General features: G+C 48.2%; 1 protein-coding gene across 1 annotated transcript in view; it reads left to right on the plus strand.

Annotated features, from left to right (window-relative positions):
* Nucleotides 1-25,880, plus strand: part of LOC8042767 (ABC transporter G family member 21) — a 254,406-nt gene that overhangs the window by 60,774 nt on the left and 167,752 nt on the right. The gene's annotated exons all lie outside the window — the stretch shown is intronic.

Consider the following 25,880-nt stretch of genomic DNA (forward strand, 5'->3'; position numbering starts at 1 on the left):
GCGAAAAAGGGCACGGAGACTCACACCGACGCCGACAACATCGCATTTCAACGGTTTGTTTATGGGCGACGGCGAGCTTCTTGCCCACACTCCATCACGCCTGCGCGGCGCCGGTGGCGTCCGCTAGGGGCACTCCGGTTTGTTTGTAAACATGAGTTGGTGTATACTGATAAAGCCTGGCAGATCGCCACGAGAAGCGGCCGTCGAAATGCAAAAAAGGTGGAGCGGCAGACAACGGATGAGTGGAGACTGAGCCACGTGACTGGCGCTCCGCTGCGGCGAGACGCCGAAACACACTTCTCCCGAGCGAACAAGTGTGTTTCGGGTCCTCGCCGCTGCAAAAGCTGTGCGCTGACGTCTATGTTCCCCCAGAAATGGCTATTTGATGCTCTGTGCTACCAGATCCTCGCGCTCCAAATCTGCGACCGTGCACTCTATGGCTCCGTCATCGAACTGCCAGGCTTTTCGATTATAGAGGATGCTACTCCCGTGCCCGATCTGCGCCCCGCGCAGGCCTCCTGTGGAGGACGTCCAAACTCCTGCGGCGTCGTTGGGCACGATGCGTTGATCGGAGCCACCCTGCCCCCTCCACTTGTACCATACCCTTAGCACTTATGCGAGGTCCGATGCCCTGCCAGAAACGCACGCAAAATACGAATTAGCTTCAATCGGAATGCAATTCAGCCTTAATAGGCCCTTCGCAATACCCACTCTGGCCACTTCGATCACTATTATCATCCGAATGCGTGCCACCCGTGACATGATAATGGCGTTGGTTCGGTGACTCGCGAAGGAGCAGGTTGAATGCACGCATTGAACCGAGTAACGCAAAATTTACACGTTTTGTACGTGTAAACAGAGTGAGACACTCGTTTTGAACTTGCGTCCGATCATTCGGTTTGGAAGTTTGGCCCGCAAGGTTCTACATCTGGTGACTCTGATCTATAGGGCTCTACTCGGATAGACGTCTGTACACACCGCTAGTTTCTTTTGTCGCCACCAAGTTGAAACGAATCGAGAAAAAACTGTGCGGAGAACAAATTTCCGTTTGACGTTCTTCTACGAAAGTTGATTGTGCCCGGCAGAGTACTACTCCTTTACCGCCATTAGCGTGCAAAAAATATTATTTGAGCAACTAGATGACGTTAAATTCCCGAAAGTGCCGATTACAATTTGTTGGGCGGAATCATGCGGTCATAGCCGGGCTGTCGTTGATGCGGCTGTCGCTGATAGCGTTCATGAGATGAACGCGTCTACGGAAGTTCCGAGAATACTTGGAATCCATACAAAAGCGTTCAACGCAGTAACAGAAGAATGGAGCTCACTGCGAATTACGAAAAATGCCGATGTCACCAAGAAAACGTCAACATCGTTTTCGTCACTTCGTTGCTCACAGATAAAGAAATTTACGATTCCCAGTCTGAATGTCTAGCCAGCCTGAATATCGAACCAGACGGGGAATCCAATGGTGGATATTAGGGCTCATTGTATATTCAGACAAGTGGGACATTAAGGCCTGGTTTCGTTTCGTTTTCAGCTTTGTTTGGTATTCATCGTCCATGCACACCTAGACCCGACGACATCTTTCATCTCTTTGAATATTCACGCACGGTGGACATTCGGGCCCGACTTGTGTTTGTTATGTGTAACCAACTCGACCAACAGACACTTTTGGACATTCGATATCTTCAGACATTCAGGCCACAGTGAAGGGCACCGAAGGAGACGATTAAGTCGAGTTTATTCGTGCACCTACAGCTTTAATTGGGATATTTTTCGAAATATACTTTACCATTCTTCTGGCATATGTATGCCACATCAACGAGTGCACAAAGAAAATAAGTTGGTGTAACCAACTTTGATAGACTAAGGAACGACCTAAGTATTGCCTTCGTTCAATGGGTACGCGATTTCCGGAAGCGAGTAAGCAACACCGCATGAAAAACAACGCTATTTTCGTATTCACTGAATTTCCTGTACCTACTGCAAACGACAGATTGAGACTCAGAGGATATATTTAACGATATATCAGTAAGGATAATACTAAGACTCCGAGGCATAGAAGACAACTTCAGTAGCTTGAGACAAGCTCAAGACCGACACGCGGAGCGGCTCTGTTTACCAACACGGCCGGAAGGCCGCGCATGCGCGGTAGCTATGTGGGCAAAAGCAGCCCAGCTCTCCGTGTTTTCGCCATTGCGTTCTATGGCGTACGCTCGCTGTGGACGTTGTAAGGGCGCTTGTATCTTTATTTGTGTGTCGTATTTCCTCACAAGGTATGTCGTATGCTATGCCCGACTATTTGAGCTAGCTGCCCGAGCCTGAACGGCAGCGGTATCGAAACAAACTGTGCGTGGACGGCGTTGCCTACGAGGATCCGTACGCCATAAACAAGGCCTACTGGACTTCCGACGTAAAGTTGCTGCCACGGAAGTCGATTGCTCACGTCGTCGTATATTTAGTTTTTTCGCCAAGCCAGTTCACGGCCGATACGGTGCGGGCGTACAAGTCTCTCGAGGTCTACGATTACTTCAAGTCCGTTTCCGCACTGCCGGCGGGATCAGCAGACTCTGGGTCTGCGGAAGTGTGTGTATTCATTAATTGATTAAATACACACAGCGTCTTCAAGTCGAGGTATGATATTTTTCCTACCCTCATGACCACAAGGCATGACAAGCAGTAATGCTTTGTCCGTTCTGCAGTCTTGGCGGTAACAGGTTACTAGTAACGGCATTGTTGGTAACGCGTTACCTTTTTCAGTAACATAATAACGTACTCGTTATGTTTTCGACACAGTAACGGGTAAGGTACTTATGTTACTATTTCAAGTAACGTAGTTACGTTAGTCGTTACTACTTGCCAAGTCTTAAAGAAATTACACTTCAATTTTTTTCTTGTTTTAGGCGTCAAGCCATGTTTTTCTTTGTTTTTTTTTTTCGTAAGCATTTAGGTGAAACCGTAGAAAGAGAAAAAGTAATTATGTTCAGTTTCTCCATGAACATAATGTTTCTTGATATATGCCCTGTATCGTCAAAACCGTAAAATATGTTAAATTATAATTTAAAAAAGTAACGCAGAAGTAACGTGCGTTACTTTTTATCGGTAGCGGTAACGCGTTCTTTTTATTTTTAGGTAACGTAGCTCAATAACACGTACCTTTTATTTGCAAGTATCGAGTAACGTATTTCGTTTATTTTTCGGTAACGCCTACAACACTGCCGTTCTGTCACCGATCCCCTTCTGCAGGGTAGCACGGGTGTAGCGAGCCTCCGACGAGCTCTTGGCCGGTGCTTTGCGCAAGAACACCACGGGAACAAAATCTGGGTGGTCTCGATAAGACAACGGTTTCTTTGCACATAAGCAGGCTTAGTGACGGAGACTGAAATGGAAGCCGCACTTGCCTTCAAGAATGTGTTCGCCGCACAAACGATCGTTCGCGCGAGGCGACCATTCTTTTCGATCTACTGATATTATCCACCTTCTATTCCTTTCAGAGTCTGCCGGGAACTTGTGGAAACTCACTCCGCTGCTTTTCTTGTACATTTCGGTGCAATTAACGGCAACACAGCTTCGCGGCATGCTGAAATGCCATGACGCCCATGCGAAACGTGCGCGCTTTTGCCCACACCCCCCGGCTCCGGCGCGATCGCAGCGCCGCCGCAGCTCCGTGACGTCAAGCCCGCGTGTCGGTCTATAAATGACGTCTTAGCTACGGGGACAAAAATGGTAGTAACCTGTTATGAGCACATCTTTATATTACCCATCATATCCCAGAAAGCAAGAAAGAAAAAAAGTAATAAAAAACCTCTCAATATAGTTTCTCACAAAAACAAACACTGAAGTTTGACTAGAAGACACTATAATATTGATTAATGATAAAACAAAGTAATCAAGAAGTACTTCATAAGCACAGAACGTGCATTTTCGAGGAACTTTTTGTCAGTCTACCAAACCGGCTTCTCAAGATGGAATATGTGCACCTCAACTGCTGTGTGCCTCGAGGTTCAGTATTAGTTTTGCCAAATGAAAATTATAGTACCGTGGTTTCACTTTTAAAGAATATATAGCGCGAATAATAAAAACGTTTGCAATAAGCGTAATTTTTCTGAACGTCAGAAAACGAATCGAATGCACTTCTGGACACGCATAAACGCATTAAACTTACTGAGCCTTATGATGGAATTCGCACTTTGCCTATTTTTTTTAGCCTTTGCGAATAATGTGATCTATACGAATTGCAATGCTGTTTAATTATTAAGATAGGGTGAGCGTTTTGCCAGATGTTGAGGGAACTAATACTACGATATGGAATAACCATTCCTCCTTCACGCCCACACTTCAAACTTCAAAAACTAAATAGTGTAATCAAGGTTATAAAGACTATCATGTACGGAACATTTTTGTAACATGCGACATTCTTAGAACAGCTGGCCGAATTTAGTATATATATATTGCAAAATAGTGATTTGCGCATGTTTGGAATCCCAGCAAGGTGCTACTTCACTTGTAATATAAAAAAAAAAAAAAAAAACGGGTACACAGAAAGGTGTCACGCTCCACGATTATAGTCCAATTATGGGCAGATGCAAAGGAAATACTATCTACCTACTCATTTTAATGAGCTTTCATAAAATTTAATAAATCCCCAGTCCTCAAAATATAGATAAAAATAGAGCAAGGACACAAGTAGAGAGTGATGTATGATTAATTAAATTTTGATTGTTAGAGCTCTATATTTCAAGAAGGTCACGAATAGGTTCCAAATTGTGGCCTATTCGGCATTGCCATTGCTATGTCATTGCTTTGTCCCCAAATTTATTTTCCAATGTATTTGAAGAGGCTGCTTCGGAGATATCTTAAACTTTAGTGGCGGCTTCTGCTGTTTCGCAAGAGGTATAAGGTTGGTTTCATTTGAAATCGAACACGTGCGGTGATGTGATTGCTGCCCCAATTGCGCCATACTGTGCCAAGGGGCTGACTCTGCTACACCCTGCTACATTTTGCCAAAATATAAGTAATCAGCGCCAAACCTGCGCCAAAAAAAAAAAAAAGAACAATTTCGGTCGCTTTTCAAAGCCGAAACAAAGCTGAGTACCGTGATTGAGCATGCGTGTGTTATGTGGCACGAGTGGCCGCCCGACACAAAGTGCCCTGCATCAATTATGCCCTGCATCAATTATCCATCCGGTCTTGCATGGTTTTCCCGCCGTCTCGCGTTTCGCGCTCACGTCGTCTCGTGGGTCTCGTCTCGCGTCTTTCTTTTAAATATTTTCAACGATAGACGCGGGTGTGTGCGGACGCTTCGACGTGCGTGCCGGGTACCAGCCATGCCGTCATGCTGTGAAACGAAACTACGTTTTTGGGCAGCGGGAGTTACCGTTGTGAGCTGAAGCACTCGCTCCTGAAAGCAACGGCCGTGGGAAAACTATATTTGTTCCCTGCCTTCTGGTCACCGTGGTCGCGCGATGTCGGGTGTTGCAAAGAAGGCAATGTCTGCAGGCTGAACCCGCACAGCGCGATTGTTTGTCTCGAGTTCAGTCGTTGCACAAAACGCTCCAAAAACGTTTTGACCCTGGCTCGCGATGCCTTGCGTCGATGCGCTCAGGTTCTTTTTTTTTTTTTTTTTTTTTTGTGTTTGTTTGTTTGTTTCTTTGTTTGTTTGTTTAACTTGTACCTTGTCTGCCGGCCTGGCAAGCACGCGCCGCTCGACTGTTTTTTGTCTTATGCTCGACAGCTACGTTTTGCATACAATTGTGGGAATCCGTTGACGACGGAGCGGAGTTATGGTTACGGTTTTGATCGAACAGCCGTTGTTTCCGCTCGCGCTACCAAGGACGCGCAACTGCAAGCCTGCCCAAGTTGCCCTCAAGTGCATGCGAACATGATTGCACGACAGAGGCACCAGCCGGGACGCTTGCATGCAATCGATTGTTTTACGTTTGCTTACTTTTGACGAAACTCTAACACGTCGGGAACCAGTAAAACGGTGGCAAGCGGTTTTTCGGAATTGCTCGGCAATGCCTACTGCACCGTTCACTTGTCTCGGCAGTAAAAACAAAAGCAGCGAGTTCCGCTAAAACACGTCACATCAGAACACAACACAACGCAAAGTGCCCTTCGTTTGTGCAGCACTTAAAAAATTTTTTGTTCTAGGAATATCTGCTCCAAAAGCCGCTTTTGCTGCTCCAAAACACTGTTTTGGCTGTCCCGAAAGGTGCTCCAAACTGGCTTCGGCCAATCACATTACTGCACGTGTGTGCTTTTTTTTTGTTTTGTTTTATTTGGGATTTTTATTAAAACATATATCTATTAAAGCACCATTCCCACAATAAATATAAACCACTTTTTTGTCATTTTTTTTTTTACAAATTTTTAAGTGGAGCAAGGTGTAATGCTACGTTTAGGCTGCTCTCTTTTAGTACCCAGCTCTGTCGGTTGTTATAAATAAGTAGGAATTAAAACGCAATATTTTTTCTTCTAAATGTATGACGCACGACCTATTTTTTTTCCCTTTAAAATAAACTACTTTGGCGGACGGAGTTTTCAAACATATGGGGCTCAATGGCACCAGAAACCGAAAACGGGCAAAAATTGGCTCCATTTTCCTATTGAAATTCTCAGAAAATCACTTATAACTTTTGATTAACCTATCGTATCGTGCTGAAACTTTGGCATCTGGTTGCGACCTCTCGCTCTACCTTTGGGCGGAGAATGAGCGTTCGGCGATGCCTAGTTTATTTCTGCGGTAAAAAAGACCGTGTAAATTTTCTTTTGTGACACCCTGTACATTATGTCGGGACAATGAAATAAACTAAAGTGATACCAGTGGATAGCATATGTATAGGTCTACAGGAATGTAGAGGTGGTCGCATTTTCGAGCGCCGCCAAAACCTCAATTTTTTTAAATTGTTTTTTATACGGTTTGGTACGTGCTCAATTTATAGTTTTCCCACTGCGGGCGAGTGTTAGGCGTTTTTAGACACCGGCGGGGTGGGAGTTCCAACGGACCGTCTCACGACGCTGCCGTGAGGTGGTGGAGACGATACTTCGGTTGGGATATCCCCGAGCACTGTCAGGGAAGACCCCGGGGGAGAGTGAATGGTTGCTGCCTCAGGTGTTGCGCCCGCCATCGGCAAGGTCATCCAGACACAGAAATCTACACGGGCGCTCGCGGTCGCGTAGATGTCACCAATATGTCAAAGATACGACGTTTTTTTATGTTTTTTTTTTTTTTATTTCTGACATGAAATATGCCAAAACTGTTTAAATGAAAAAAAAATGAAAAAAAAAAAAGGCCACGAGTTATGCATTTACGAGAGGAATTACGGTGAATTAGTTTTTACGCGTTTATGACAACGGACAGACTGGGTACAAAAAATATCAAGCAACCTGAACGTAGCATTTCACCTTGCCCCAAAACATACTATATGTAAACAAGTAATTCAAATTATTAAAGGGTGATTTTGTTTATTTTGGAAATGGGGCTATAATATATACATACATTCGATTTTAAAGGAGACCACCCATCTAAAATAATAATGTCGTGCGATGTTAGATGGCGTCGCGAAGTTCGCGCTCGGTGGTCTTGGCCACGTATACGAAGTGCGATCAGAAAGCTCCGGGACTGATTTTGTAGCGTAAAAACAGAGGGCAGCACAGTGATGCGCGCGCAGCAGTCGAAGGAATTAAAGGGACCGCCCTGTGAACATTTGGAGCTGCGCTACTCGAGTTTTTGTGACCACGTACATGCACGAGCTGAATTGCGATTTCACCGTAAAGTGCGAAACAAAAGCTAGAGCGAACGTCAGCGTCAAACTCGGCAGATATGAAACACAGACCTTTGAAATGATTCGGCAGGCTTGTGTCAAAAAAAGCAGCGCATTTTGCGAAGTGTTCTCCATGGCACTCGCGCTTCAGGAACGGCAGTACATTGCTAAAAGACGAAGAGCGGTAGGGCGACTTTATCCGACCTCTCCTTGACTTCAGTGACGTTCTGCCATTCTTGAGGCACGAGTGCCATTTAAAACACCTCGCACACCTTTCTCCTTTTCGACATAAGCCTTCTAAATAATTTCAGAGGTCTTTCTTTTAGATTTGCCAAGTTGGACGTAAAATTGATGTTCGCTCTCGCTTTGGTTTGCAGTCAACGGAGAGATAGGCATTATGCTCGTGCGTATGGCCAAACAAACTCGTGTAGCGCAGCTCCAAATGTTCACAGAGCGACGCCCTTTGGCATAACGAAACACGAAGGTCTCTTCCTTCGACTGCTTCGCGCGCACCATTTTCTGCCCTTTCTTTTTGTGCTATACAATATCAGGCCCTGAACATTTTGAACACACCTCGTATGCAGTGGGGACTTTTAGCAAACCGTTGCCGTGTTTTGAGTGCCGCACTACCGGAGCCTCTGAAGCTTGCTTTTAAGCGCGCGCCCCGCGGTCACGGTATCACCCGGGCGCCCGCTTAAAAGCGCGCTTCAAAGGCTCCGGTAGTACGGTTCGTCGAACGCGGCAACGGTTTGCTAAAAGTCCCCTAGTGATCGTTAAGGAGACTTGGACTGTAATTACAGCTTTTATTGTTGGGAGAGGAAATGGCACAACGGTACAGAGTTAAGGATTGTATAATGGAAAGAATTTAGTATAACACAATAAGGGCTGTAGTACGTGTCCTCGTCGTGTTCCTTTCGTTCAGTATTGTTTTATGAGCATGGACTGGACCGCATGTTGTTTGCGCACGAGCGCGATGGCGGATTTATGAGGCAAAAAGGAATGTGCACATGGCTTGAAGGTGACGTCATCGCGCTGCTGATGGTCGTTTCTTATTTCTGACGAGAAGAAACGAATTCGGTGGTGTGAAATGTTGGCGATAGAGGGCGCGCGTTCGTAGCAAGGCACTCTGGCAAGGCCTCCTCAGTGGCCGCTCGTGTGGCGTCAGTGCATCTCATCCTCCATGGGGAGGATGAGATGCGAAGACACTGTCGTTATTAATATTTTTACTGTTATTTTGCGCGACATGATCTTCCTAAAGGAAAGAGCGTTGACAGAGAACTATAGTCCCGCAAAATGTATATTGTATATTTGCGGTACGTAGTTTTTAAGGAAAAAATGGGACCAGCACGAGAAAATCTCCCAAGACGAAAAGACTGCGTGATTTTGTAGGCTCGATGAGCCGTGTACGCAGTCCGTTACTGGGCATCGTGTAGACTACTAAAACTGCGTGGCATTCGTGGCGGGGTGCAGTCTTTCTCCCTCAAATCCATTCGAGTGGTTCGATCTGTCCCGCTAGCGTTCTGTTCGAGGCTTCACCGCACGCCTTCCCGCGTTCACACATTTCGACCACAAGGGGCTCTCGTCGTCATCTGCACCGAAATACCGGGGGAAAAACAAAACAAAACACGTGGCGCAGTAACCGGGAGCGGAGTCGATGGATCGCGAAAGCCGGCATCGTCGCAACCGAGGCAGAAACAAAAGAAGGGGCGCTCCCTTTTTGCTCGGCCCACATGTCGCGTGTCCGGCACTACGCCGAGTTTGCCCCATGGCATCCTCGGGCTGCCAGGAACGCTTCGCTGAACCCACAGCTGCGGGACCCTCGCGCAAGCGGCTCGAAGCTCGCGCGCTCCGCTGGCCTCGCGTTTGCAGTGTCGGTGCCGCGGGGGTTCCCTACGAGATATGTATCCACCGGGTATGGAACGACGGAGCAACTCGTCCGCCATTTCTTGGCGAGCATAGCGGTCCCTTAGGTGGTGAAGTCTACGAACAACGGCTGGAAGGGAAAATGAAATATGTAGCTCGCATGTAATGTCATTCGTGGCCGTGCCAGTATTTTATGCGCCGTGTTACTTTCACAACGCAAAAGTTGTAATTCGAAGAAACCGCTAAGTAGAAAGAACCGTCGGTATCTAACAATGGCGACGCTTGCAAGCTATGTATTGAATTTCTTTCTCGTTTTCTTTTTATTATCTACGTATATTTTGGTTTATTTGGATGATTGCGAATGCTTTTTTTTTTCGTTGCTTCGATTGTCACACTTTGTTTTCGGATTCTCGCCACAGCCGCGTTGAATTTATTTATAGGCACTGGCACGTCAAGAGACCCGCGGCGTGGCCTGACTGGTTCTCCGGCCTTCTAATCGGGCAATGCTGCATTCTCATTGGCTGAGAAGCGAGAATAAGATTATTACGGTGAGGTCAGCTTGAACGTTAGACAAACACAAAGAGAGCGAACTAGTTAACAGACAGGCATCCATGCTGGCTCTATAATGCCCGGTCGAATGAAGGTGTTTTTTTGTTTTTTTGTTTTCATTTATATCTGGACATTTTAAAAACACGAAAAGAAGTGTTGTCGACACGGCCCTCGCATCCGCACTAAACAAGTCGTGTCACCAGATAGCAACAGCACAGACAAGCTAGGAAACAGATATCCCGGCTGCGCGATTCCAGATGATCTTCTTTACACTACACTCTAAGAAAAGCCCATACGTCTCCTTTCCCGCACAACACTCGGACAGCCAACCACAGCAGCCTAAGGAGACAGCTCAGCCAATGACGATGCCGAAACATATGTTTAGACTAAAATACGCAGTCTGGGTTGTGACATTAAGCAATGCAAAACGTCACGCTTGCATTGCCTAATGTCACAGCTCAGACTGCGTTTTTTGGTCTAAACATATGTTTCGGCATTGTCATTCGCTGAGCTGCCTCCGTAAGTTGCGGTGATTGGCTCTCCGAGTGTTGTGCAGGAAAGTAGACGCACGGGCTTTTTTTAGAGTGTATAAAACAAAAGGGAGTAGTACTTTTCTTAATTTGCACCGAACCTGAGCGCACTGAATGTAGTTACTTAATGAAACTTTTCTCGAATTTCGCTTTAGTTTAAAAGTTCCAGGCAAATTAAAATTACAAAAACAAGCAAAAAATAACCCCTTTCATGGCGTCCTTGGTCGCTTGAGTGGCCGTGAACTAGAGGAGGGGTAGTGAGCTCTGCGAGGCGCTCACGGCTGCCGCACTCCGTGTTGACGGCTCAAGAGGGCGCCACTAAAGCATGTTCTGGCTAGGCTGTATGAAGCGGGCGGCGAAGGCGGCTCGCATTGCATTTGCTGCGTGATTAAACACTAATTCGGCATGACACTTCATTGGCCATAAACGGCAGCAAACACGGGGTAAAGATGAGTTCAGAACGGGATCCACTTCGCGCTGCCATATCGCCAAACGGCCAAACCGCACGCGAAACCTGCTCGTGGAAGCCCTTCGGAGCGCCCGGAACCGGTCGGATCCTCAAGCGCAGCACCCCCGCGTACATCCGGGACCTTTCTAAGCTCGTCGCTCGTCGGTGCCTGATCCCACTACACCTTTCTAGCATGCGCCGCCTTTTCCACCGCTTGGTGGCGAGTATGTCGACAGGTCATTCCTTGTTTCCGTACTTTATAAATTCCATTTGTTTATTTTTTTTATATAAAATGCTGAACAAAAACTACTTTTATAAACAATTGAAACGGTTCGTGCCACTTATATTTTGTATTCTGACTAAAAAGAAGCTTTTAGCGGCTCTGACCAGTACTAAGCCCAGGACCAAAGACCTCACATTTCGCGCGCTTTCGGCACCGCGGGTTACCCCGGTAGGTGGAGGAGGTTTCCGCGTCCTTCGGTCAAAATATGACACACTGATATTTAGTTACTCTCTCCGTGCCCGCTGGCTTGCCCGAACCCCTAGAGACGTGGAAACTGCAAAAAATGTAGACGCTTACATATGATTGCAGGGCCTCTCTAGAGGAGGAACTCGCGTGTATCATATATGTATTGCTCTAAAATGGGAGGAATTTCCTCCTACAAAACGTGGTGGAACTTTCCTCTTCAAAGAAGGGAGGAAAATTGATCCCTTTTTTTGCCCAATGAAGGTAACTTTCTACCCTTGTGTAGCTAATATAGCTTCCACCAGATGGCGCTCAAAACAAAAAAAAAAAAAAGTTTGAGAAGCGCCATTTTGTTTTTCAAGCTCCTCCTACTTATGAACTCTACATGGTAGATACACATACATCACAGAAAACAGAAAATGTGTTAAAAAAAATACGCGGGAAAAAATATTTCGGAAATCAACAGACACCCAGCGACGTGTGCGGTTAACTTGGAGGAACGTTGCGGTGGTACCGTACATCCATGACGTCACCCACAGACTAAAAAAGAAGAAAAAAAAAAAAGGTCGCCGGAAGACTATATGTCCAGATCGTATGCTCGGCTCCCAACAAAGCGTATTCCTTGTGCCGCAGAATCAATCAAAAGAAAAACAACGAGAAGACGTCCAACATTGTCCACAAGACAGGATATGCCACGTGCCAAACAGGTGCCGCAGAGACGATTGCAGGCCTCCCAAGACCACGTTCACGCGCACGTTTCGTACCCGGCGTCGCTGGTGGGAACCGGAGCAGGGCATGGTAGCAGCCCTTTGCCGCACCTGTAAATGCAGTGCAGATTTCCGGACTATAACCATCATTGGAAGACGCAAGAGTGCCTTTGCGCGCGAAATATTAAAAATTATAACCACTGAAAAAAACAAAAAAACAAAAAAAAAAAACAACGAAAGCTGGTGTGTCTCTGCTTCGTCTCATTTTAGCATGGACTAACGGTAAAGTCTCTGCAAGGGTGAGCGGCTGGCCTTGACTGCCTTGACTAGACTTCGTTTGACATTACGTCCAGACGCAGCCACTCTAAAAAAAGCCCGTGCATCTACTTTCCTTCACAACACTCGGAGAGCCAATCAGCGCAACTTACGGAGGCAGCTCAGCGAATGACGATGCCGAAACATATGTTTAGACAAAACACGCAGTCTGAGTTTTGACATTAAGCAATGCAAGCGTGACGTTTTGCATTGCTTAATGTCACAACTCAGACTGCGTTTTTTGGTCGAAACATATATGTTTCGGCATCGTCATTCGCTGAGCTGCTTTTGTAAGTCGCGCTGATTGGCTCTCCAAGTGCTTTGCGGGAAAGTCGATGCACGGGCTTTTTTTTTTTTTTTTTCAGAGTGTACGAGGTAATGGAACCAATCATATAGCATCAAAAGCGAAAGTCACTAGGTCTTCTCTATAAATGATTAATCCAGCGATGATAGAAGCTCACTTTTTTTTTTCTTCTGCGGAATTTCGTCATCAGCGACTCTCACCAATCAACATCCAATCTGCGTTTGCTGCGTTGTTGACGTCACTTCCTTCTCCCTAGTCGCCGTGGGAGTCCAAGAAATGGCAACATAGGGCCCCAGGTGCTAAATTGTCTAAACTTGCCGTCGTTTGATTCAAACGAAGACTTCTCGAGGCAATTTCAATGAAAGTTCGGGCCCTTTTCCGGAAGCAGATGCCATTCCTCTCCGTGTATTCGCGCGCTCCAGTGACCGTCCGGCGACACAAATTATCTAGCGTAGCTGGGAAATTCGGAATGCACCCGGGCCTGCTATTGTTCGTAAGCAATCGAACGGCATAATATGGGAGAAAAACGACTGAACCTGAAACAATACCCTGTTATCTCTCGACGCAGATTCGCCGTCAAAGGGCAGCGTACCTCGAATACACCTCCTTCTCTCTCCCTCCGTATCAAAACACTCTGGGCTTTTCTATCTGTTTCCTTTTCACAATGTGACACTAGACGCTGATTTACGTCACTATCTAATCTATTCCCACTGCTAACTGAAAAGAAGATACGCCCGCAGGTTTCGTAGCGGTCGCTTTGTCGTATGCTTGTAGCTTGGAGAAGGAAACCTAAACATATCTTTACCCTTGGACGCTGCTCATGGACGTGGAGCAAAACAGCGTATTGGCAAGGAGGGCTGACCGTGACGCCCCAAGCGGTTAACTTTAGAACTACACGGATGGGGACAACACATACAATGACTCAGCGCTCGGCCGACATAACCGAACGTGGCGTCAGCGTTCGGCTCGAGTTCGTGTTCTCCGGTGAGGGGGAGGGGGGGCTCTTTTGTTACCACTCCGCGCTGCTTGAACAATGAAGCATGCACGTGGCCAGCTCAGCACAAAAGCCGAAGTGGCTTCAAGCTCGCATTCTCTGATGACTGCTTTCGGGATAGATCCGGCACTTAAGGGAACGGTGCAACGATATTCAAATGCAATGTTTTTCACTTTACACGAGCTTACTGGCACTAGTGGGACTCAAGGATACTCGCACGCAACGCCACTGGCCAAGAATTTGTTGCGGTGTAATTTCAAGGACAAAACCGATCATTTTCATTCAATCTCTCCTTTGCAAAATTTGATGACGTAACGTGGGGATCGCAGTACACCCCATTGATGATAGTTGAAAGCGGCTCATAGATTGGACCCGAGCATTGCGTGGGCACTCGATTTGGGCTCGTGATAATTACTAGCTCGAGAAGCATTCGGGTAGTAATCCGCGCCCAATCGCTGCAACGACGAGAATAACCGAGCCATAACAATGTCTGAAACTCATCAAAGCCGCCTCGGCGGCTCCTAGGCGAGAGCGCTGGCCTACGGATCCCCATGTGGCAGGTTCGAATCCCGGCCGAGGTGCCTGCAATCTGACGGAGGCGAATTGCGGAGGAGGCGCTGTGTAACCGAGCTTTCGGTTGCACGTCAAAATATCCCCAGGTTGTCCAAATTAATCCTCAGTCCTCCGCTGGGGCACGCCAGATGCCCGTCGTTGGTTTGGCACGTAAAACCCCCAAATTTGACTTTGTCTGGAACTCAGCGCGTGCCCTGTGCTTTGCCAACACCAGCGCGTGGCTATGATCAACATTGGCGGCATATAGTCGGCTCCAGATCGCGTGGCCGCTTGTTCTGGCTGCGAGTTGAGGGGGTGAACGCTGCTCGTTTTTCTTTAATTTTTTTTTTTCTGGGACTTCTATTGCGTGGGGCGAAAAACGAACGCGTGTTTCATAGGTCATTAACGTCAGGGATCCGTTCTAAGCGGTATTTACGCAAAGTACAAAAATGGTTGCATCGCCCCTTTAACGTCACTTCGTCGATTGTTAGTATTTTTTACATTACACTGTGCCCCGCGCTCTATTGTAGAAGATGACATCGACATGTCTTGTTTTCACATGGACATGCCTTGTGCTGAGTAAACACCGAGGTGTGGGGAAACAAACGGGTCAGAGCGCCCCCTATAGTTCGATCTCCTGCCCAATAGTCTAGCGATACACCAGTTTCGCAGAGTTGCTGGCTGCTCATAATTAGAATTCACCGACAACCCCAAAACAAGCCTGTTGCGTGACGTGACGGGAAAATTTATACCTGTGTTTTTCTCTTGTTTCTTTTTAGGCCGAATATGTTTAAAGCCGGGCTTTCACAAAAAAAAAAAAAAAACAAGTATCTCCACAAGGTGTACCGCAAATGCAGGAGAGACTAAATTTAGCTAACGTACACATCGATAAACACCCCCAAGTTCCTGGGACATCAACGCCACGGCGCATGCACTAAAATGAAAATTTCAACTGAACAACAGCAGACATCGCTATCTTCCCTAAGAATAATTTAGATGACTGTCATAAAATATCGATAAGCAGTAATTAAACTTCTGCGCGCGTATAGTTTTTAATTCCACGGCTGCGCAAATTGTTTTCCATTGAATCCTATGGGCCGCGTTCACAAAATTATCAATTTCTGGTTTTCTTGACAAAATATTGTAATCGATCGTTTTCGCCGTCCCGCAAAGCTCTCCGCAACCCGCTGCGATATCCGGAAACCTACAGACAAGGCCATCGGCGCGCAGGCGCAGTAGCGGCTTCTTCGTAGCTAAGAGCTTAACGGAGGGGGAAACGCAGTCTACGAAAATCCCCCGATATAATAGAACGCAAATCAATTAAACTCGTGATATTTTCTTGAAAACTTTCGATTCCACGTTATGTTCCAGAAATTTGACCATGGTTAGCGAGAAGCGTTTTCTCTCTAAATTTAGCGCGGAAAGTTTATTGATCTACACACACCAATTCAGGTTACCCTCTAAATTCAACAGAGAACGAATTGTCACGCCAATTCCCACTGTACTTAGCGGAATCCTGCGTGTATTCCTAAACGTTTAAAATCTCGACTTGTACATTGAGCGTCTTACTGTCTCCCAAAAGCTCGCAAACACTCAGCACGGCTCACAACACACCGCACAATCTGCCCCACGATAAAAAGCAATGTTCTATAAGTATACCATTTGCTTGATTCCCTTCTAGTAAACATTCAAGAAATTATACTTGAAAGTATTTTTTTTTGTCAGCCCAGCTGTTAAAGGGGTTATGACACGCCAAAAATAAAATATGAGAAAACAATACTGCTATGTTCCCATAATCCTTTTTAAATTTGTCTCGAAAATGGTGCGATAGTTTCGGGAATAAATCGATTTATATGCGGGTCCCCCGGAGAGGCGGATCCGGGCGGAGCGGGAGGCTGGTGACGTAGCCAGCCTCCAACGCGGTGTCCCCTTGCACGCACTCACAGACTTGGCTCTCTTGGCGTCTCAAGCTTCAGCTTCCTCGTTTACCTTCCGCCTTTCGGGCATGCGGTCCGTGACGATTACGTCTACGGCATCGCTCGCCTTGTCAAAGGGTTCGACATTGATCGCAGCAGCGATGAGAGTGATTGCTATCAACAGATGTTGGAAGCTATATCCATTTTGACTTCGACCCGCTGGCGACCAACTCCAGCGACGGCGAGTTACGGACGAACACGCCGTGGCCGCCGTCGTCCGGGAATATCTCGCAGACGCATGCAGGGTGGAAGGTCCACGGGCCGGGGGCGAGAGCGAGAATAGCGTTCCGATTGCCGAGTTACGTGAGGGGTTTTGATCGTACACCCCCATATGGGTGTGCCCCATTACACTCTTTGTTTTTTAGAGTGTAGAATGAGAGAGGGCGTTCATGATCACGTGGTTTATGGACACCGTGGTCTGACTAACTTGGGCAGTGTTGCCTGGTCGTCGGATGAAAATGACAAAAATTCGTAAATTGATTATTGCTGTTACCAGAGCTCTAAAAATCGCGTAACTTGGTGGGAATACTAAGTAGCCTATGAGCATTCCATTTCAAGAATAATTTATCCGTTTAATTTTCGTGTCATAACCACTTTAAGGGCTAGTTTCCCTAGCATCATGTCCGTCAGCAAACAAATGATGACACAGAACTGTGGACAGCTACCGCCACCTATGAGCGACGGCGGCAACTTTTCGAGCCTTTCCACCCTGGCTCGCCGACTTACGGCCGGCCATTACTTCATTCCCGCCATATAGTACAGCTTCGCTGGCCTCCCTTCTTCACCAGAGTGGGATGGGTGAAAGTTTTTTTTTTTTTCTTTAGGACTATGTACGTTAAGCATCTAGTTTTAATAAGATGATACGAAACATAGTAGAAGAATATTAAAGGTGTCGGCCAACGCGCTGTTTCCAAACAGGCCTGCGTTTGTCGACACCGCAGCGGCGAGACGGCACAGCCACTTGTTGGTGTACACTTTGTTTTATATGGAACTTACGCTAAAATCATGCCCTACGTGTACTTTTCTATTTTATGGAAGCGCAAAATCAGTATGCGATTTTCGTGTTGCTTTTTACCCAGGGGCGTCTCCCGGCGCTCAGCCAAGTTTTAGGAGCTCTTCACTTTGGGCGGCAGGCAGGCCGTGGTCCCCGAGCGGACCGCGTGGCCTCCCTGGCCCGGTCCGACGTCCGGGCGGACGGAGGGAGCCCTCCGAGGTCAGGGCGCCCTCGACGGCGTCGTGCGCTCTGTCCCCGTTCGCGAGCCGGCGGGCCGTGCTTGGGCGACGCCGCTGCCCCCTCGGCGGGGCCCCCCGCAAAGGCCGTCGTCGCGCCTGGGAGACCCACTTTCCGAGGCTACGCGGGCCGCCGCTCCGGCCCACGCCGACGTCCACGCGGGAGGGACAACCGGCTGCCGGCCGGCCGACCACAGGGGCACCAATCACTCGAATACGCGGTTGTTCCGTGCCAGCGTGGATACAGAGATTTGAATTGCGCTACAATTACAACGACGACGTTCGTCATGATGGCAGGACATGAGAGTAACCGCACGCCAGAAAAACAAAAACATATTGAGACAACTTTTTTCTTCTTTTTTTTTTTACCTAGTTTTTTTATTTTAAAGTTAGTAGGAATATACACCAGCTCGCCTGCGCTTTGAATGTTCCTTTTTTTTTCTTTTTGTGAAATAAGAAGTAATGAACAGTGAGCAGTATTAGTAAAAATTAATCGTTAACAAAATACTTTTTTTTTGTATTTTTGTGTGTAGTGGTAATCGTAAGTGTAATTAACTATTTTAGAACAGCCTTTTGAAGCTGAATGACATTTCAAAAGCAAAACTGTTACCAAAACCAGTGCGTTCAAGGGTAACTCGCAGCATGCCAGCAGTTTACACCCGCCGACTTTTTGGTTCCTCTCCGTAGAAACGGCGCCCGAAGAATTGTCGTCTGTGTCTCGGTCCTTTTCGTCCGCTCCCTCCGTCCGTTGCAATCAGTGGCTCTCCGTCTCTCTGCATAAATGGCTACGCATTGATGTTGTTTTTTTTTTTCGTAGGTAGTAAATGTACTTTTGCGTTTTTTTCTTTTTTGTTTTTCGAGGTTAATGAGGCACCCGGCAAAGATACTGTAAAAAAAAAGAGCGTTGCTTGTATGTTTATGCAGCCTGCACGCTGGTACGCTTCAACGGGTAACCGGTCGCTTAGCTGTAGATGCGAAATTTAGCCAGTGCAGTAGAAGCGCCAACCTGGGGTTTCTTAACGTGAATCACGCAGTAGTGATTACACGAACGCGTGCCGGCACGAAACTCATAGGGGGAGGGGGGGGGGGGGGGGGTGCTGCGCGTTATGTTTTAGCCAGAACTGGAGATTGAAGCTAACGAAAACACACTGGAATTCCATTTCCCATGTATTTTGTCAATAAAGGCAACGTGCGCGTTATTTTGTTTACATGCCGCTACTAGAAGCTCGTTACATGGCACGTAAACAGCGTCTCGGTAAGGATCATGGCCCGGGCCCAAGGGGGGGGGGGGGGCTCTTCCCCCCCCCCTTCCCCGGATTTTACCAGGGGGGGGGTGGGCACGAGCCCCGTTGCCCCCCCCCCCCCCATAGTCTACGCCTATGCATACAGATCGAAACAGGCAAGGGGTGGGGATTGAACCCAGGATCCATGGGTTCGATCCCGCGGGGGGTCCTGAGTTCCATGGAATCCCAGTTTTTATTCGTACTTGCTCCACCCCTTTCGGAAACAGAAACCTTAAAGCCAGGTAACCAGGCAGGCCAACTGAAGGCAATCTGCCGCGTCAAAGACCGGCTAGGTGGCGCGAGCCACGTACCCGCTTTAAGGAGTTCTGCCGTCTGCATCCATCCATCCATCTGCGCTCTGGAACACCTGAACGGTACGCGGAGTTTTCTACCGATCAGCTCGGCGTCGGCGCCGCGAATCCCGCCTCGCCTACTTCTAGGCCGGTCGCTGCACCAACCATCTCCGACGACGACCGTCACCGTGCCCGGCCGCTCGGCGAATGCGGCGGCGGTGCGGCGGTGCTCCTGGCGCGGCGCCAGCGTCGCGCGGCCGTCGTCGTCGCCGCCGCCGCCGCTGCAGTGCACTGCGCGAGCGTCGCTGTACACCGGGTCGACGACCTCGAAACGAGGAAAAGCTGCTGAGGGAAAGGGCGGCGCCGCTCTCGCAAGCTTGGCTCGCCGCCAGCCGGCAGAGGGCGTTCTCGCAGCGCGCAGCAAGGCACGACGACGACGGCGTTGACTCGCTGCCCGAGGAAAGTGCGAGTTCTTAGGGGTGTTTGACGTCGAAGACAGCGTATCACTTACCAATACCTCGGCGTAAAATGGCTATAGATTAATTTGTTCGTTAGTTCGCTCGTGTGTATACACGAATACGCAGCCATGACCGTCGCGCCGCTAGGGTGACGCTGCCATTGGCTCAGACACTCCACGCGAATCGGGTTTTTGCGCGCGCGCGTTTGCTCACACCTTGTGTGGGCTTGTGTAAAAACAGCGCGTTGACGCTTTCCTTACTTCGGCCGTCGCCGAGAACGCGCCAGCGTTTGACGGAGCAGACTTCATTTCCTCGGCCAGAAATACAATGGAAATGAAAGAAACTACCGAGATTTTCACTCGTAAGGCTGGGATGCACAGCGTCTAGATGGCGTTTCACCGTACTCTATGAACCGTACAGTTTTTAAATGAAAACATGGATGGCGCTTCGGTCGACGGCCGGCAACAGACAACAGAGACACGTTGAAAAGACGTGAAAAGAACGTCTATAACGTCAGTGACCACAAATTTTCGTTCGTTGCCAGGACAATAACAGCATGGAACCAGCTGCCAAAAGATATAGCAGAAAGTATCTGTGTCGAAGAATTTATTTCAAATGTGAAAGTTGTGCCCAGGTGATTGTTTGTAATGTTTTTGTTGTTGATTTTTTCCTTCAAGTTTAATTTGTTCTTATGTCTTGCAGCTGGTATTTATGTCTTCTCGGTGTTGTATATCATGCTTCTATTGTGATGCTCACTCCTGCCTGGACTCTAAGTTCTAACATGAGTCTGCAGTATTTGTAAAATAAATAAATAAAAAAAATGTATAAATAATGTCGAAAGTCTGGACGTCAGGTCCCTTCGACGTAAAATAAAAAAAACACATGATCTCTCTCTCTCTCTCTCTCTCAAAAAAAGTAGATTTTACGTTGACGTAACGTCCCACTGACGACCATAAAACGTCCAGTGCACTTGTGGATTGGACGGGAAGTCAAGTGCTAACGTCATATCAACGTTGAAATAACCTTCTATTTAACGACCATAAAACGTGGAGCTCGTCTAATTTGAACGGGATAATTGATAACGCTATGTCAACGTTTCAAAGGCGTAGAAATACCATGATATCTAAAAAAAAAAAAAAAAAAAAAAAAAAAAAAAAGATCGCCAGATTTTAAATCGGCGGAATATCCGTACACTGGTTGAATATGGAGCGTATGCTAGAAGTCTAGAAAACGTCTGAAACGTGCGTTGCGTCCACTGGAGACGTTACATCGACATACATGAAACGTAAAGATACCACCGCACACCCTAAAAAAAAAAGGGCCATATAGAACGTCAGATCGACGTTTATGGCCTTCACGTCTACTACACGTCCGATATAACGTCGAGAGACATTATATCGACCGTGTTGTTAATATTCCCCCGTCCTAAAACAAAAACTACGGAACGGGAGATCCACTTTTTAGTTTCGCAGCTGGTCCCACACGTAGCCTAAATACAGCATCCTAGAAACATCTCAATAATTCGTTTTCCTCGATGTAGCAAACGTCACGACATATTAAAACTATTTCGTCCTAAAAAGTGCCGTTTGTAAGCAGCATATAGAGGGGATACATGTGTACAATGAGGAGCACTAAAATGTCGTTGCAGATACAACGCACGGCGAACCACAAACATGTTTTTAATCGCGGGTTACAAGTTCGGGCTTTGCTGCGAACACGCCGGTCACAGAATAATAAAAAAAAAAAAATGCCTAGTAGGGTTGAAATGAATCGGTGTTTTATTAGCTCGTGACAAGGATGAAGGAATGTTTTCTTAATTGAGGAAGGGAAACTAGGGGTGGAAGGCACCGGGGTCGTCCGTGGGTCATCCATCCTGGGAGAGAACGGGTTGAACGCAGATAATATGAAGATTAATAACACTTCAAGATGACGCTAAAAGCCGTTTGAGAAAGTAACAGCTCGAGGCTAGTGAAATGGTGTGTCCGCCTTCGTTTGTTTGAGTTTAATAGACCATGCGATATTGTTCGAACGTCTGGCAGCACTCTGTGCGCTGCCATCTTTGTTGCGTCGTGATTCCTCTGCTGTTTGTCAATTTCGTAGCGTTGTCGGTAACAGTCGAGACTATATATGCTGCCCACCGTCATCGATCCTCACCCACACCTGCGTGCTAAGGTTTAGCATTGTTTTACGCTCTTCTTGCGCATGTAGAGTGCGCCGCAATATGGAAGACCCACTGGGAGCGCGTGGCCGAGGCGGTGGCTGGCGGAGGCGCTGCGAGCGCTCCGGGCAATTCCATTCTGCTTCGAGGGGAGGACGCTCACTCGGGACTCAGCACAAAGAGATAAGCGCGTTGCGCTTTAGCCGTGCCCCGAGTGGGCGTCCTGTCTAGCAACCGGCTTGCCGGTTGTCTGGTTGCCACCGTCGCTCATAGATGGCGGCAACCTTTCCAGCCTTTCCACTCTTGCTGGCCGACTTGCGGCCGGTCATTACTTCATTCCCACCATAGTACAGCTTCGCTGGTCTTCCTTATTCACCAGAGTGGAAAGGCTGAAAGGTTTTTTTTATTGTTTTTATAGAAGATAAATTTTTTATCTCACGTTAGATACCAGCATTAAGAAAGCGAGTTTAAGTATGATACGCTATGCTTTCCTCTCCACTTTGGTGCCAAACCTTTTCACATACATTTTCGGCAGCTGTAGATTTTCCAGATCTTTAAATACCTAGTTCTTGTTCTGGTGTTATTACATAATCTTTTCGTGTAGCATGGATTAATGAACGCTAGCTTTACTTGATATCTGCATTCTCAGCCAAAGCTTAGAGACCAGGATATGTCTTAATTCGCTACTTTCAGCGATGGTGGTACCGCGGTGTGAGAATCACGCTCCCTAGCTCCTGGATGATTGGCTTCACAAGAAAGGTGCTTGCCTACTCCTTCCTGGCGGGAAAATATACTGTAAGGCTCAAATACCGTTCGTATATAGTAGAAGTAGAATTACTTACGCGTCGCAGACCGAGCCGGTACTGCTGTTCTACCACGATCATCCAGGTGACCGCCAATTTGATAGGCGCCAGTGCGTCTCCTATAGGTCGTCAAAGTTGCGAATTGATTTCACCTAGTGTGGAGGAGATCTAGCTGCCCTTTCCCGCGCTGACCCTTCGGGCCCCAGATTCTAGCCATTCGGACTCCGTCGTGGGCCCGGCAGTAGCCTAGCGCTCCATGCCTCCGAGATACGTCATGCCTCGGGGGAGGGGTGAATTGTCTAGTCCCGCAGCGAGCGCCTTCCCCTAATCCTCCCCGTTCCGAAATTCGATGCGACCTCCGTTCACGTGGGCTGAAGGAATGCACATCCGCCGTCTCGTTCCACCTCCGTCTAGAGGCTTGAATGCGACGGGCTTCCCGAGCGCATGATGCCGTTTACACGACCGCTTTGAATGCGATAACTGAAGTCGATGCGCTTAAGTCGCATTCGTGTAAACGCGGCTCCAGTTCGCGCGGTGTGCCGATATAGCAGTAAATGACTACGGCTGGAAAACTATGGTCAGTGCTCCTAGCCTCCGACGTCGTGAGATTCTGATTTCCCGGTAACGATAATTCATCTTTCACGCGTGGCAGAAGTGCGAGTACGTTCTTTGTGTCCAACTCCCAGCGTAGGAGCGGCACCCGCGCACGCACTTCTGGTGCACCGGTGAAAGCACGAACGCTACGAGTAAGAAATACGCTCTTCTCAACACTGATTACGTGTAAGAATGCGAAAGCATTCCTACACGCAGCGCATTCCTGCGAGCAGCGCGCCACGTCCTTTTTCACACAGTGCTCCGGTGGTGACATCACACTCCCCCACTGCGCAGGCGCGGCGCCCCTGGCGGCTCCACGGCTTCCGTGACGATGCATCTGCGTTGCTGTGCTTTTCTTTGTGTTTTATTTCTGAGGGGCGTCCGATTTGACTTTGAACGGCCCCGCCGGCTTCCGTGACGAAGCATCTGATATGACGCGTCGCAGCCAATGGGAATTTAAGTGCCGTTTTTCGCTGCTGCAGACAACGGCCACAGACAACGTCGGCCTCGCTCCATGGGATAGTTAATGCTTTCGCATTAGAACAATCTGGTTCTTAGTGCACCTCCCGCCGTCGAGCGCGCAACCTTTACAGGAGCGTATCCATTTGAGCCCCTGTACCGAAACGGGGATGCTTTCCCTGCCAGCGGCGCAGCAGTGGGGGGAAAGCCACTGTTTGGAGCGACCGTCGATTCCGGCGGGGCGCGCTCCGCGGTTGCGATTCGAGTTTTGACGGCGCGCTCATTTCCGACGAACGCGCGCGACTTTTTTGAAAACACTTGTCGGCTTTATCGCGCTGCCGGGGATCATAGTCCTGCGCGCTGGAAAGATAAGTCTTCTCCAACGTGGTTTCTGGGGGCGAATCGGAAGACCTGGAAAGTCGCTGCCTCCCAGAGGACCGGAGAAAACGCTGAGGCTCAAAGGTGGAGGCAGAGAGATAAAAAGAGGGCTCGCTCTCTCGAGTTCGGCTCAGGAGTGGCCTCTGTTGTCGAGGGGGGTCTACGCGCTGTACCTCTCGTGCTCCGGATGACCCGGTGGCCATGTTCGCCCAGCGGAATCCTCCGCTGTGCAGCGCGGGATTGCGATCGCAGCACTGCCATTTCCGATCGGTTGGCGTGCATCGCCTAGCTTCGACCAGGAGAACGCACGCCGGTACGACGCCGGTCCAAATGGATGGATGTTAATAGCTATACCTATGGTAACGGTCGGTAGCTTGCGCCACCTAGCCGAAGTAAAAAAAAAAATCTAAAAATGGAAGTCCGCCCTACAGGGATGCCATAACTTTCTTTCCACCTGCTGTCGGCAAGCGTCAGTCCGCCCTCCGTTCTCTATAAAGAAGCCGTGCAACGATATTCGCTTGGAATGTTTTTCACTTTTCAGGAGCTTACTGGCACGAGTGGGACCCAAGTATACTCGCACGCAACGCCACTGACCAAAAAACTGCCTTGTTGCGGTGTAATTTCAAGGACAAAAGCGAATGTTTTCTTTCAGTCTCTCCTTCGCAAATCATGATGACGTAGCTGGGAGGTCGCAATCCCCCCCCTCCCCCCCCCTCCCCCGGTGACGATGTTGGAAAGCGGCTCACAGGTTGGACCCGAGCACTGTGCGAGCCCTCGATTTGGGCTCGGGACAGCCAAGTAGCTCCACAAGCATTCGAGTAGTTGCCCGTGTTCAATCGCTGCAATGACGCCTTTGGCAGAACCCCTAAGAATATGTCCGGAACTCAGCGCGTGTCCTCTGCATTGCAAACCCCAGGACGTGGCTATGATCAACATTGGGCGCATGTAATCGACTCCAGATCCACGTGGCAGCCCGTTCTGGCTGCGAATTAACGAGGTAAACGCTGCTCGTTTTTTTTTTTTTATTTTTTTTTTACTCTTATTGCGCGTGGGGAAAACGAACGCGTGTTTCATAGGTCATGCATTTCAGGGCATATTTGCGCCAAGTACAAAAATCGTTTCATCGGCCCTTTAAAATTGCTCGAGATTTAACGCGGGACAAAGCTCCCATCTCGTGTCATCTCTTTCTTTTGCACATTATCTTTTTTAGGTTTTTAGCCTTCTCCTGGCTTTCAGTGTGCATTTTCTCGCGATTATGAGAATCAAGCGCCAGAAGCGAACGGCGTATCATGCGAAGATCGGCTGTCGGGAGCAGCGCACTCGACGGGAAAGAGTAGATCTCGATAGCGGGGTGGCAGCTTCCTGCCCTCGTTGCGGCCGTAGTCGGCGCCACTATTCAGTTGAATGCGGCTGCAACCGATTTTGGCTTCCTACCCTTTCAAAAGTCACGTGCCGATTATTAGAGGGTCGGAATCACTGCACAATGGCTGAGCGACTGCATCGAGGAACGTGCAAGTCTTCCATCAGATAACCAACGTCGCAGCGCGACCAACACTACGGGTCGGCGAGCCAATCAAGCAGCGTCGAAAGTGCAACGTCACTGCGATCATCACTTTTTTTAGTGGGTGTGTTTTTTTCCAGTGTGCCATGACGTTGAGGTTTTAGTCCGCCATTGTGCAGGGAGTTCACAGCTGCGAACAGACTACCGTATTTTGAAAGGCGTCTATCACGTGTCACTTTGTACACGGTGTTTC

This window comes from Ixodes scapularis, unplaced genomic scaffold (genome assembly GCF_016920785.2).
Source record: "Ixodes scapularis isolate PalLabHiFi unplaced genomic scaffold, ASM1692078v2 PGA_scaffold1__304_contigs__length_218370807, whole genome shotgun sequence".
Lineage (NCBI taxonomy): Eukaryota > Metazoa > Arthropoda > Arachnida > Ixodida > Ixodidae > Ixodes > Ixodes scapularis.